Source organism: Oncorhynchus mykiss, chromosome 13 (genome assembly GCF_057628025.1).
Source record: "Oncorhynchus mykiss isolate SJ-2025 chromosome 13, ASM5762802v1, whole genome shotgun sequence".
Taxonomy (NCBI): domain Eukaryota; kingdom Metazoa; phylum Chordata; class Actinopteri; order Salmoniformes; family Salmonidae; genus Oncorhynchus; species Oncorhynchus mykiss.
This window is the reverse complement of record NC_143034.1, coordinates 37,173,823-37,186,546: the sequence shown is the minus strand read 5'-3', so window position 1 is coordinate 37,186,546 and position 12,724 is coordinate 37,173,823.

Here is a 12,724-nt window from a genome sequence, read left to right as displayed (position 1 = left end):
TGCATTCCAGTTCACGTGTCCTAGGGCTGCATTCCAGTTCACTAGTTCTAGGGCTGCATTGCAGTATACTTGTCCTAGGGCTGCATTCCAATTCACTTGTCCTAGGGCTGCATTCCAGTTCACTTGTCCAAGGGCTGCATTCCAGTTCACTTGTCCTAGGGCTGCATTCCAGTTCACTTGTCCAAGGGCTGCATTCCAGTTCACTTGTCCTAGGGCTGCATTCCAGTTTACTATGTTCCAGGGCTGCGTTCCAGTAGACTTGTCCTAGGGCTGCATTCCAGTAGACTTGTCATAGGGCTGCATTCCAGTAGACTTGTCCTAGGTCTGCATTCCAGTTCACTAGTTCTAGGGCTGCATTGCAGTATACTTGTCCTAGGGCTGCATTCCAATTCACTTGTCCTAGGGCTGCATTCCAGTTCACTTGTCCAAGGGCTGCATTCCAGTTCACTTGTCCTAGGGCTGCATTCCAGTTCACTTGTCCAAGGGCTGCATTCCAGTTCACTTGTCCTAGGGCTGCATTCCAGTTTACTATGTTCCAGGGCTGCGTTCCAGTAGACTTGTCCTAGGGCTGCATTCCAGTAGACTTGTCATAGGGCTGCATTCCAGTAGACTTGTCCTAGGTCTGCATTCCAGTATACTTGTCCTAGGGCTGCATTCCATGTTACTTGTCCTACGTCTGCATTCCAGTACACTTGTCCTAGGGCAGCATTCCAGTTCACTAGTTCTAGGGCTGCATTCCAGTATACTTGTCCTAGGGCTGCATTCCAATTCACTTGTCCTACGGCTGCATTCCAATTCACTTGTCCTAGGGCTGCATTCCAGTTCACTTGTCCAAGGGCTGCATTCCAGTTCACTTGTCCTAGGGCTGCATTCCAGTTCACTTGTCCAAGGGCTGCATTCCAGTTCACTTGTCCTAGGGCTGCATTCCAGTTTACTATGTTCCAGGGCTGCGTTCCAGTAGACTTGTCCTAGGGCTGCATTCCAGTAGACTTGTCATAGGGCTGCATTCCAGTAGACTTGTCCTAGGTCTGCATTCCAGTATACTTGTCCTAGGGCTGCATTCCAGGTTACTTGTCCTACGTCTGCATTCCAGTACACTTGTCCTAGGGCAGCATTCCAGTTCACTTGTCCTAGGGCTGCATTCCAGTACACTTGACCTATGGCTGCATTCCACTACACTTGTCCTAGGGCTGCATTCAAAGTCACTTGTCCTAGGGCTGCATTCCAGTTCACTTGTCCTAGGGCTGCATTCCAGTTCACTTGTTCTAGGGCTGCATACCAGTTCACTTGTTCTAGGGCTGCATTCCTGTTCACGTGTTCTAGGGCTGCATTCCAGTTCACTAGTTTTAGGGCTGCATTCCAGCATACTTGTCCTAGGGCTGCATTCCAGTTCTCTTGTCCTAGGGCTTTATTCCAGTTCACTTGCCCTAGGGCTGCGTTCCAGTTCACTTGTCCTAGGGCTGCATTCCAGGTCACTTGTCCTTGGGCTGCAATCCATTTCACTTGTCCTAGGGCTGCATTCCAGTTCAATTGTTCTAGGGCTGCATTCCAGTTCACTTGTTCTAGGGCTGCATTCCAGTTCACGTGTCCTAGGGCTGCATTCCAGTTCACTAGTTCTAGGGCTGCGTTCCAGTATACTTGTCCTAGGGCTGCATTCCAATTCACTTGTCCTATGGCTGCATTCCAATTCACTTGTCCTAGGGCTGCATTCCAGTTCACTTGTCCAAGGGCTGCATTCCAGTTCACGTGTCCTAGGGCTGCATTCCAGCTCACTTGTCCAAGGGCTGCATTCCAGTTCACTTGTCCTAGGGCTGCATTCCAGTTTACTATGTTCCAGGGCTGCGTTCCAGTAGACTTGTCCTAGGGCTGCATTCCAGTAGACTTGTCATAGGGCTGCATTCCAGTAGACTTGTCCTAGGTCTGCATTCCAGTATACTTGTCCTAGGGCTGCATTCCAGGTTACTTGTCCTACGTCTGCATTCCAGTTCACTTGTCCTAGGGCTGCATTCCAGTTCACTTGTTCTAGGGCTGCATACCAGTTCACTTGTTCTAGGGCTGCATTCCTGTTCACGTGTTCTAGGGCTGCATTCCAGTTCACTAGTTCTAGGGCTGCATTCCAGTATACTTGTCCTAGGGCTGCATTCCAGTTCTCTTGTCCTAGGGCTTTATTCCAGTTCACTTGCCCTAGGGCTGCGTTCCAGTTCACTTGTCCTAGGGCTGCATTCCAGGTCACTTGTCCTTGGGCTGCAATCCATTTCACTTGTCCTAGGGCTGCATTCCAATTCACTTGTCCTACGGCTGCATTCCAATTCACTTGTCCTAGGGCTGCATTCCAGTTCACTTGTCCAAGGGCTGCATTCCAGTTCACTTGTCCTAGGGCTGCATTCCAGTTCACTTGTCCAAGGGCTGCATTCCAGTTCACTTGTCCTAGGGCTGCATTCCAGTTTACTATGTTCCAGGGCTGCGTTCCAGTAGACTTGTCCTAGGGCTGCATTCCAGTAGACTTGTCATAGGGCTGCATTCCAGTAGACTTGTCCTAGGTCTGCATTCCAGTATACTTGTCCTAGGGCTGCATTCCAGGTTACTTGTCCTACGTCTGCATTCCAGCACACTTGTCCTAGGGCAGCATTCCAGTTCACTTGTCCTAGGGCTGCATACCACTACACTATTCCTAGGGCTGCAATCCAGGTCACTTGTCCTAGGGCTGTATTCCAGTTTACTTGTCCTAGGGCTGCTTTCCAGGTCACTTGTCCTAGGGCTGAATTCCAGTATACTTGTCCTATGGCTGCATTCCACTACACTTGTCCTAGGGCTGCATTCAAAGTCACTTGTCCGATGAGCTGCATTCCAGTTCACTTGTCCTAGGGCTGCATTCCAGTTCACTTGTACTAGGGCTGCATTCCAGTTCACTTGTTCTAGGGCTGCATTCCTGTTCACGTGTTCTAGGGCTGCATTCCAGTTCACTAGTTCTAGGGCTGCATTCCAGTATACTTGTCCTAGGGCTGCATTCCAGTTATCTTGTCCTAGGGCTTTATTCCAGTTCACTTGCCCTAGGGCTTCGTTCCAGTTGACTTGTCCTAGGGCTGCATTCCAGGTCACTTGTCCTTGGGCTGCAATCCATTTCACTTGTCCTAGGGCTGCATTCCAGTTCAATTGTTCTAGGGCTGCATTCCAGTTCACTTGTTCTAGGGCTGCATTCCAGTTCACTAGTTCTAGGGCTGCATTCCAGTATACTTGTCCTAGGGCTGCATTCCAGTTATCTTGTCCTAGGGCTTTATTCCAGTTCACTTGCCCTAGGGCTTCGTTCCAGTTCACTTGTCCTAGGGCTGCATTCCAGGTCACTTGTCCTTGGGCTGCAATCCATTTCACTTGTCCTAGGGCTGCATTCCAGTTCAATTGTTCTAGGGCTGCATTCCAGTTCACTTGTTCTAGGGCTGCATTCCAGTTCACGTGTCCTAGGGCTGCATTCTAGTTCACTAGTTCTAGGGCTGCATTCCAGTATACTTGTCCTAGGGCTTTATTCCAGGTCTCTTGTCCTAGGGCTTTATTCCAGTTCACTTGCCCTAGGGCTGCGTTCCAGGTCACTTGTCCTAGGGCTGCATTCCAGGTCACTTGTCCTAGGGCTGCAATCCAGTTCACTTGTCTTAGGGCTGCATTCCAGTACACTTGTCCTAGGGCTGCATTCCAGTATACTTGTCCTACGGCTGCATTCCAGTTCACTTGTCCTAGGGCTGCATTCCAGTTCATTTGTCCTAGGGCTGCATTCCAGTTCACTTGTCCTAGGGCTGCATTCCAGTTCACTTGTCCTAGGGCTGCAGTCCAGGTCACTTGTCCTAGGGCTGCATTCCATTACACTTTTCCTATTTTTGCATTCCAGGTCACTTGTCCTAGGGCTCTTTTCCAGTCTACTTGCCCTAGGGCTGCATTCCGGTTCATTTGTCCTAGGGCTGCATTCCAGATCACTTGTCCTAGGGCTGCAATCCATTTCACTTATCCTAGGGCTGCAATCCAGTTCACTTGTCCTAGGGCTGCATTCCAGGTCACTTGTCTTATGGCTGCATTCCAGTACACTTGTCCTACGGCTTCATTCCAGTTCACTTGTGCTAGGGCTACATTCCATTTCACTTGTTCTAGGGCTGCATTCCAGTTCACCTGTCCAAGGGCTGCATTCCAAGTCACTTGTCCTAGGTCTGCATTCCAGTATACTTGTCCTAGGGCTGCATTCCTTGTTACTTGTCCTACAGCTGCATTCCAGGTCACTTGTCCTAGTGCAGCATTCCAGATAACTTGTCCTACGGCTGCATTCAAAGCCACTTGTCCTAGGGCTGCATTCCAGTTCACTTGTCCTAGGGCTGCATTCCAGGTCACTTGTCCTAGGGCTGCATTCCAGTTCACTTGTTCTAGGGCTGCATTCCAGTTCACTTGTCCAAAGGCTGCATTCCAGTTCACTTGTCCAAGGGCTGCATTCCAGTTCACTTGTCCTAGTGCTGCATTCCAGTTTACTATGTTCCAGGGCTGCGTTCCAGTAGACTTGTCCTAGGGCTGCATTCCAGTAGACTTGTCCTAGGGCTGCATTCCAGTAGACTTGTCCTAGGTCTGCATTCCAGTATACTTGTCCTAGGGCTGCATTCCAGGTTACTTGTCCTACGGCTGCATTCCAGTACACTTGTCCTAGGGCAGCATTCCAGTTCACTTGTCCTAGGGCTGCATACCACTACACTATTCCTAGGGCTGCAATCCAGGTCACTTGTCCTAGGGCTGTATTCCAGTTTACTTGTCCTAGGGCTGCTTTCCAGGTCACTTGTCCTAGGGCTGAATTCCAGTATACTTGTCCTAGGGCTGCATTCCAGTATACTTGTCCTAGGGCTGCATTCCAGGTTACTTGTCCTACGGCTGCATTCCAGTACACTTGTCCTAGGGCAGCATTCCAGTTCACTTGTCCTAGGACTGCATACCACTACACTATTCCTAGGGCTGCAATCCAGGTCACTTGTCCTAGGGCTGTATTCCAGTTTACTTGTTCTAGGGCTGAATTCCAGTATACTTGTCCTAGGGCTGCATTCCAGTATACTTGTCCTAGGGCTGCATTCCAGGTTACTTGTCCTACGGCTGCATTCCAGTACACTTGTCCTAGGGCAGCATTCCAGTTCACTTGTCCTAGGACTGCATACCACTACACTATTCCTAGGGCTGCAATCCAGGTCACTTGTCCTAGGGCTTTATTCCAGTTCACTTGCCCTAGGGCTGCGTTCCAGTTCACTTGTCCTAGGGCTGCATTCCAGGTCACTTGTCCTTGGGCTGCAATCCATTTCACTTGTCCTAGGGCTGCATTCCAGTTCAATTGTTCTAGGGCTGCATTCCAGTTCACTTGTTCTAGGGCTGCATTCCAGTTCACGTGTCCTAGGGCTGCATTCCAGTTCACTAGTTCTAGGGCTGCATTCCAGTATACTTGTCCTAGGGCTGCATTCCAATTCACTTGTCCTAGGGCTGCATTCCAGTTCACTTGTCCAAGGGCTGCATTCCAGTTCACTTGTCCTAGGGCTGCATTCCAGTTCACTTGTCCAAGGGCTGCATTCCAGTTCACTTGTCCTAGGGCTGCATTCCAGTTTACTATGTTCCAGGGCTGCGTTCCAGTAGACTTGTCCTAGGGCTGCATTCCAGTAGACTTGTCATAGGGCTGCATTCCAGTAGATTTGTCCTAGGTCTGCATTCCAGTATACATGTCCTAGGGCTGCATTCCAGGTTACTTGTCCTACGTCTGCATTCCAGTACACTTGTCCTAGGGCAGCATTCCAGTTCACTAGTTCTAGGGCTGCATTCCAGTATACTTGTCCTAGGGCTGCATTCCAATTCACTTGTCCTACGGCTGCATTCCAATTCACTTGTCCTAGGGCTGCATTCCAGTTCACTTGTCCAAGGGCTGCATTCCAGTTCACTTGTCCTAGGGCTGCATTCCAGTTCACTTGTCCTAGGGCTGCATTCCAGTTTACTATGTTCCAGGGCTGCGTTCCAGTAGACTTGTCCTAGGGCTGCATTCCAGTAGACTTGTCATAGGGCTGCATTCCAGTAGACTTGTCCTAGGTCTGCATTCCAGTATACTTGTCCTAGGGCTGCATTCCAGGTTACTTGTCCTACGTCTGCATTCCAGTACACTTGTCCTAGGGCAGCATTCCAGTTCACTTGTCCTAGGGCTGCATTCCAGTACACTTGACCTATGGCTGCATTCCACTACACTTGTCCTAGGGCTGCATTCAAAGTCACTTGTCCTAGGGCTGCATTCCAGTTCACTTGTCCTAGGGCTGCATTCCAGTTCACTTGTTCTAGGGCTGCATACCAGTTCACTTGTTCTAGGGCTGCATTCCTGTTCACGTGTTCTAGGGCTGCATTCCAGTTCACTAGTTTTAGGGCTGCATTCCAGTATACTTGTCCTAGGGCTGCATTCCAGTTCTCTTGTCCTAGGGCTTTATTCCAGTTCACTTGCCCTAGGGCTGCGTTCCAGTTCACTTGTCCTAGGGCTGCATTCCAGGTCACTTGTCCTTGGGCTGCAATCCATTTCACTTGTCCTAGGGCTGCATTCCAGTTCAATTGTTCTAGGGCTGCATTCCAGTTCACTTGTTCTAGGGCTGCATTCCAGTTCACGTGTCCTAGGGCTGCATTCCAGTTCACTAGTTTTAGGGCTGCATTCCAGGTTACTTGTCCTAGGGCTGCATTCCAATTCACTTGTCCTATGGCTGCATTCCAATTCACTTGTCCTAGGGCTGCATTCCAGTTCACTTGTCCAAGGGCTGCATTCCAGTTCACTTGTCCTAGGGCTGCATTCCAGCTCACTTGTCCAAGGGCTGCATTCCAGTTCACTTGTCCTAGGGCTGCATTCCAGTTTACTATGTTCCAGGGCTGCGTTCCAGTAGACTTGTCCTAGGGCTGCATTCCAGTAGACTTGTCATAGGGCTGCATTCCAGTAGACTTGTCCTAGGTCTGCATTCCAGTATACTTGTCCTAGGGCTGCATTCCAGGTTACTTGTCCTACGTCTGCATTCCAGTTCACTTGTCCTAGGGCTGCATTCCAGTTCACTTGTTCTAGGGCTGCATACCAGTTCACTTGTTCTAGGGCTGCATTCCTGTTCACGTGTTCTAGGGCTGCATTCCAGTTCACTAGTTCTAGGGCTGCATTCCAGTATACTTGTCCTAGGGCTGCATTCCAGTTCTCTTGTCCTAGGGCTTTATTCCAGTTCACTTGCCCTAGGGCTGCGTTCCAGTTCACTTGTCCTAGGGCTGCATTCCAGGTCACTTGTCCTTGGGCTGCAATCCATTTCACTTGTCCTAGGGCTGCATTCCAGTTCAATTGTTCTAGGGCTGCATTCCAGTTCACTTGTTCTAGGGCTGCATTCCAGTTCACGTGTCCTAGGGCTGCATTCCAGTTCACTAGTTCTAGGGCTGCATTCCAGTATACTTGTCCTAGGGCTGCATTCCAATTCACTTGTCCTACGGCTGCATTCCAATTCACTTGTCCTAGGGCTGCATTCCAGTTCACTTGTCCAAGGGCTGCATTCCAGTTCACTTGTCCTAGGGCTGCAATCCTGTTCACTTGTCCAAGGGCTGCATTCCAGGTCACTTGTCCTAGGGCTGCATTCCAGTTTACTATGTTCCAGGGCTGCGTTCCAGTAGACTTGTCCTAGGGCTGCATTCCAGTAGACTTGTCATAGGGCTGCATTCCAGTAGACTTGTCCTAGGTCTGCATTCCAGTATACTTGTCCTAGGGCTGCATTCCAGGTTACTTGTCCTACGTCTGCGTTCCAGTACACTTGTCCTAGGGCAGCATTCCAGTTCACTTGTCCTAGGGCTGCATACCACTACACTATTCCTAGGGCTGCAATCCAGGTCACTTGTCCTAGGGCTGTATTCCAGTTTACTTGTCCTAGGGCTGCTTTCCAGGTCACTTGTCCTAGGGCTGAATTCCAGTATACTTGTCCTATGGCTGCATTCCACTACACTTGTCCTAGGGCTGCATTCAAAGTCACTTGTCCGATGGGCTGCATTCCAGTTCACTTGTCCTAGGGCTGCATTCCAGTTCACTTGTTCTAGGGCTGCATTCCAGTTCACTTGTTCTAGGGCTGCATTCCTGTTCACGTGTTCTAGGGCTGCATTCCAGTTCACTAGTTCTAGGGCTGCATTCCAGTATACTTGTCCTAGGGCTGCATTCCAGTTATCTTGTCCTAGGGCTTTATTCCAGTTCACTTAACCTAGGGCTTCGTTCCAGTTCACTTGTCCTAGGGCTGCATTCCAGGTCACTTGTCCTTGGGCTGCAATCCATTTCACTTGTCCTAGGGCTGCATTCCAGTTCAATTGTTCTAGGGCTGCATTCCAGTTCACTTGTTCTAGGGCTGCATTCCAGTTCACGTGTCCTAGGGCTGCATTCCAGTTCACTAGTTCTAGGGCTGCATTCCAGTATACTTGTCCTAGGGCTGCATTCCAGTTCTCTTGTCCTAGGGCTTTATTCCAGTTCACTTGCCCTAGGGCTGCGTTCCAGGTCACTTGTCCTAGGGCTGCATTCCAGGTCACTTGTCCTAGGGCTGCAATCCAGTTCACTTGTCTTAGGGCTGCATTCCAGTACACTTGTCCTAGGGCTGCATTCCAGTATACTTGTCCTACGGCTGCATTCCAGTTCACTTGTCCTAGGGCTGCATTCCAGTTCATTTGTCCTAGGGCTGCATTCCAGTTCACTTGTCCTAGGGCTGCATTCCAGTTCACTTGTCCTAGGGCTGCAGTCCAGGTCACTTGTCCTAGGGCTGCATTCCATTACACTTTTCCTATTTTTGCATTCCATTTTCACTTGTCCTAGGGCTCTTTTCCAGTCTACTTGCCCTAGGGCTGCATTCCGGTTCATTTGTCCTAGGGCTGCATTCCAGATCACTTGTCCTAGGGCTGCAATCCATTTCACTTATCCTAGGGCTGCAATCCAGTTCACTTGTCCTAGGGCTGCATTCCAGGTCACTTGTCTTATGGCTGCATTCCAGTACACTTGTCCTACGGCTTCATTCCAGTTCACTTGTGCTAGGGCTACATTCCATTTCACTTGTTCTAGGGCTGCATTCCAGTTCACCTGTCCAAGGGCTGCATTCCAAGTCACTTGTCCTAGGTCTGCATTCCAGTATACTTGTCCTAGGGCTGCATTCCTTGTTACTTGTCCTACAGCTGCATTCCAGTACACTTGTCCTAGTGCAGCATTCCAGATAACTTGTCCTAGGGCTGCATTCCAGTTTACTATGTTCCAGGGCTGCGTTCCAGTAGACTTGTCCTAGGGCTGCATTCCAGTAGACTTGTCCTAGGGCTGCATTCCAGTAGACTTGTCCTAGGTCTGCATTCCAGTATACTTGTCCTAGGGCTGCATTCCAGGTTACTTGTCCTACGGCTGCATTCCAGTTCTCTTGTCCTAGGGCTGCAATCCAGTTCACTTGCCCTAGGGCTGCGTTCCAGTTCACTTGTCCTAGGGTTGTATTCCAGGTCACTTGTCCTCGGGCTGCAATCCATTTTACTTGTCCTAGGGCTGCATTCCAGTTCAATTGTTCTAGGGCTGCATTCCAGTTCACTTGTTCTAGGGCTGCATTCCAGTTCACGTGTCCTAGGGCTGCATTCCAGTTCACTAGTTTTAGGGCTGCATTCCAGTATACTTGTCCTAGGGCTGCATTCCAGTTCTCTTGTCCTAGGGCTTTATTCCAGTTAGCTTGCCCTAGGGCTGCGTTCCAGGTCACTTGTCCTAGGGCTGCATTCCAGGTCACTTGTCCTAGGGCTGCAATCCAGTTCACTTGTCTTAGGGCTGCATTCCAGTTCACTTGTCCTAGGGCTGCATTCCAGTTCACTTGTCCTAGGGCTGCATTCCAGTATACTTGTCCTACGGCTGCATTCCAGTTCACTTGTCCTAGGGCTGCATTCCAGTTCACTTGTCCTAGGGCTGCATTCCAGGTCACTTGTCCTAGGGCTGCATTCCACTACACCTTTCCTATTTTTGCATTCCAGGTCACTTGTCCTAGGGCTCTTTTCCAGTTCACTTGCCCTAGTGCTGCATTCCGGTTCATTTGTCCTAGGGCTGCATTCCAGATCACTTGTCCTAGGGCTGCAATCCATTTCACTTGTCCTAGGGCTGCAATCCAGTTCACTAGTCCTAGGGCTGCATTCCAGGTCACTTGTCTTATGGCTGCATTCCAGTATACTTGTCCTAGGACTGCATTCCAGGTTACTTGTCCTACAGCTGCATTCCAGTACACTTGTCCTAGTGCAGCATTCCAGATATCTTGTCATACGGCTGCATTCAAAGCCACTTGTCCTAGGGCTGCATTCCAGTCACTTGTCCTAGGGCTGCATTCCAGTTCCCTTGTTCTAGTGCTGCATTCCAGTTCACTTGTTCTATGGCTGCATTCCAGTTCACTAGTTCTAGGGCTGCATTCCAGTATACTTGTCCTAGGGTTGCATTCCAGTTCTCTTGTCCTAGGGCTGCATTCCAGTTCATGTGTCCTAGGGCTGCATTCCAGTTCACTAGTTCTAGGGCTGCATTCCAGTATACTTGTCCTAGGGCTGCATTCCAATTCACTTGTCCTAGGGCTGCATTCCAATTCACTTGTCCTAGGGCTGCATTCCAGTTAACTTGTCCTAGGGCTGCAATCCATTTCACTTGTCCTAGGGCTGCATTCCAGTTCACTAGTCCTAGGGCTGCATTCCAGGTCACTTGTCTTATGGCTGCATTCCAGTATACTTGTCCTAGGACTGCATTCCAGGTTACTTGTCCTACAGCTGCATTCCAGTACACTTGTCCTAGTGCAGCATTCCAGATAACTTGTCCTACGGCTGCATTCAAAGCCACTTGTCCTAGGGCTGCATTCCAGTCACTTGTCCTAGGGCTGCATTCCAGTTCACTTGTTCTAGGGCTGCATTCCAGTTCACTTGTTCTATGGCTGCATTACAGTTCACTAGTTCTAGGGCTGCATTCCAGTATACTTGTCCTAAGGTTGCATTCCAGTTCTCTTGTCCTAGGGCTGCATTCCAGTTCACGTGTCCTAGGGCTGCATTCCAGTTCACTAGTTCTAGGGCTGCATTCCAGTATACTTGTCCTAGGGCTGCATTCCAATTCACTTGTCCTAGGGCTGCATTCCAATTCACTTGTCCTAGGGCTGCATTCCAGTTCACTTGTCCAAGGGCTGCATTCCAGTTCACTTGTCCTAGGGCTGCATTCCAGTTCACTTGTCCAAGGGCTGCATTCCAGTTCACTTGTCCTAGGGCTGCATTCCAGTTTAATATGTTCCAGGGCTGGGTTCCAGTAGACTTGTCCTAGGGCTGCATTCCAGTAGACTTGTCCTAGGTCTGCATTCCAGTATACTTGTCCTAGGGCTGCATTCCAGGTTACTTGTCCTACGGCTGCATTCCAGTACACTTGTCCTAGGGCAGCATTCCAGTTCACTTGTCCTAGGGCTGCATACCACTACACTACTCCTAGGGCAGCAATCCAGGTAAATAGTCCTAGGGCTGTATTCCAGTTTACTTGTCCTAGGGCTGCTTTCCAGGTCACTTGTCCTAGGGCTGAATTCCAGTATACTTGTCCTAGGGCTGCATTCCAGTACACTTGACCTATGGCTGCATTCCACTACACTTGTCCTAGGGCTGCATTCAAAGTCACTTGTCCGAGGTCTGCATTCCAGTTCACTTGTCCTAGGGCTGCATTCCAGTTCACTTGTTCTAGGGCTGCATTCCAGTTCACTTGTTCTAGGGCTAAATTCCTGTTCACGTGTTCTAGGGCTGCATTCCAGTTCACTAGTTCTAGGGCTGCATTCCAGTTCTCTTGTCCTAGGGCTTTGTTCCAGTTCACTTGCCCTAGGGCTGCGTTCCAGTTCACTTGTCCTAGGGCTGCATTCCAGGTCACTTGTCCTTGGGCTGCAATCCATTTCACTTGTCCTAGGGCTGCATTCCAGTTCAATTGTTCTAGGGCTGCATTCCAGTATACTTGTCCTAGGGCTGCATTCCAGTTCTCTTGTCCTAGGGCTTTATTCCAGTTCACTTGCCCTAGGGCTGCGTTCCAGTTCACTTGTCCTAGGGCTGCATTCCAGGTCACTTGTCCTTGGGCTGCAATCCATTTCACTTGTCCTAGGGCTGCATTCCAGTTCAATTGTTCTAGGGCTGCATTCCAGTATACTTGTCCTAGGGCTGCATTCCAGTTCTCTTGTCCTAGGTCTTTATTCCAGTATACTTGTCCTAGGGCTGCGTTCCAGGTCACTTGTCCTAGGGCTGCATTCCAGGTCACTTGTCCTAGGGCTGCAATCCAGTTCACTTGTCTTAGGGCTGCATTCCAGGTCACTTGTCCTAGGGCTCTTATCCAGTCTACTTGCCCTAGGGCTGCATTCCGGTTCATTTGTCCTAGGGCTGCATTCCAGATCACTTGTCCTAGGGCTGCAATCCATTTAACTTGTCCTAGGGCTGCAATCCAGTTCACTTGTCCTAGGGCTGCATTCCAGGTCACTTGTCTTATGGCTGCATTCCAGTTCACTTGTCCTAGGGCTGCATTCCAGGTCACTTGTCCTTGGGCTGCAATCCATTTCACTTGTCCTAGGGCTGCATTCCAGTTCAATTGTTCTAGGGCTGCATTCCAGTTCACTTGTTCTAGGGCTGCATTCCAGTTCACTTGTTCAAGGGCTGCATTCCAGTTCACTTGTCCAAGGGCTGCATTCCAGTTCACTTGTCC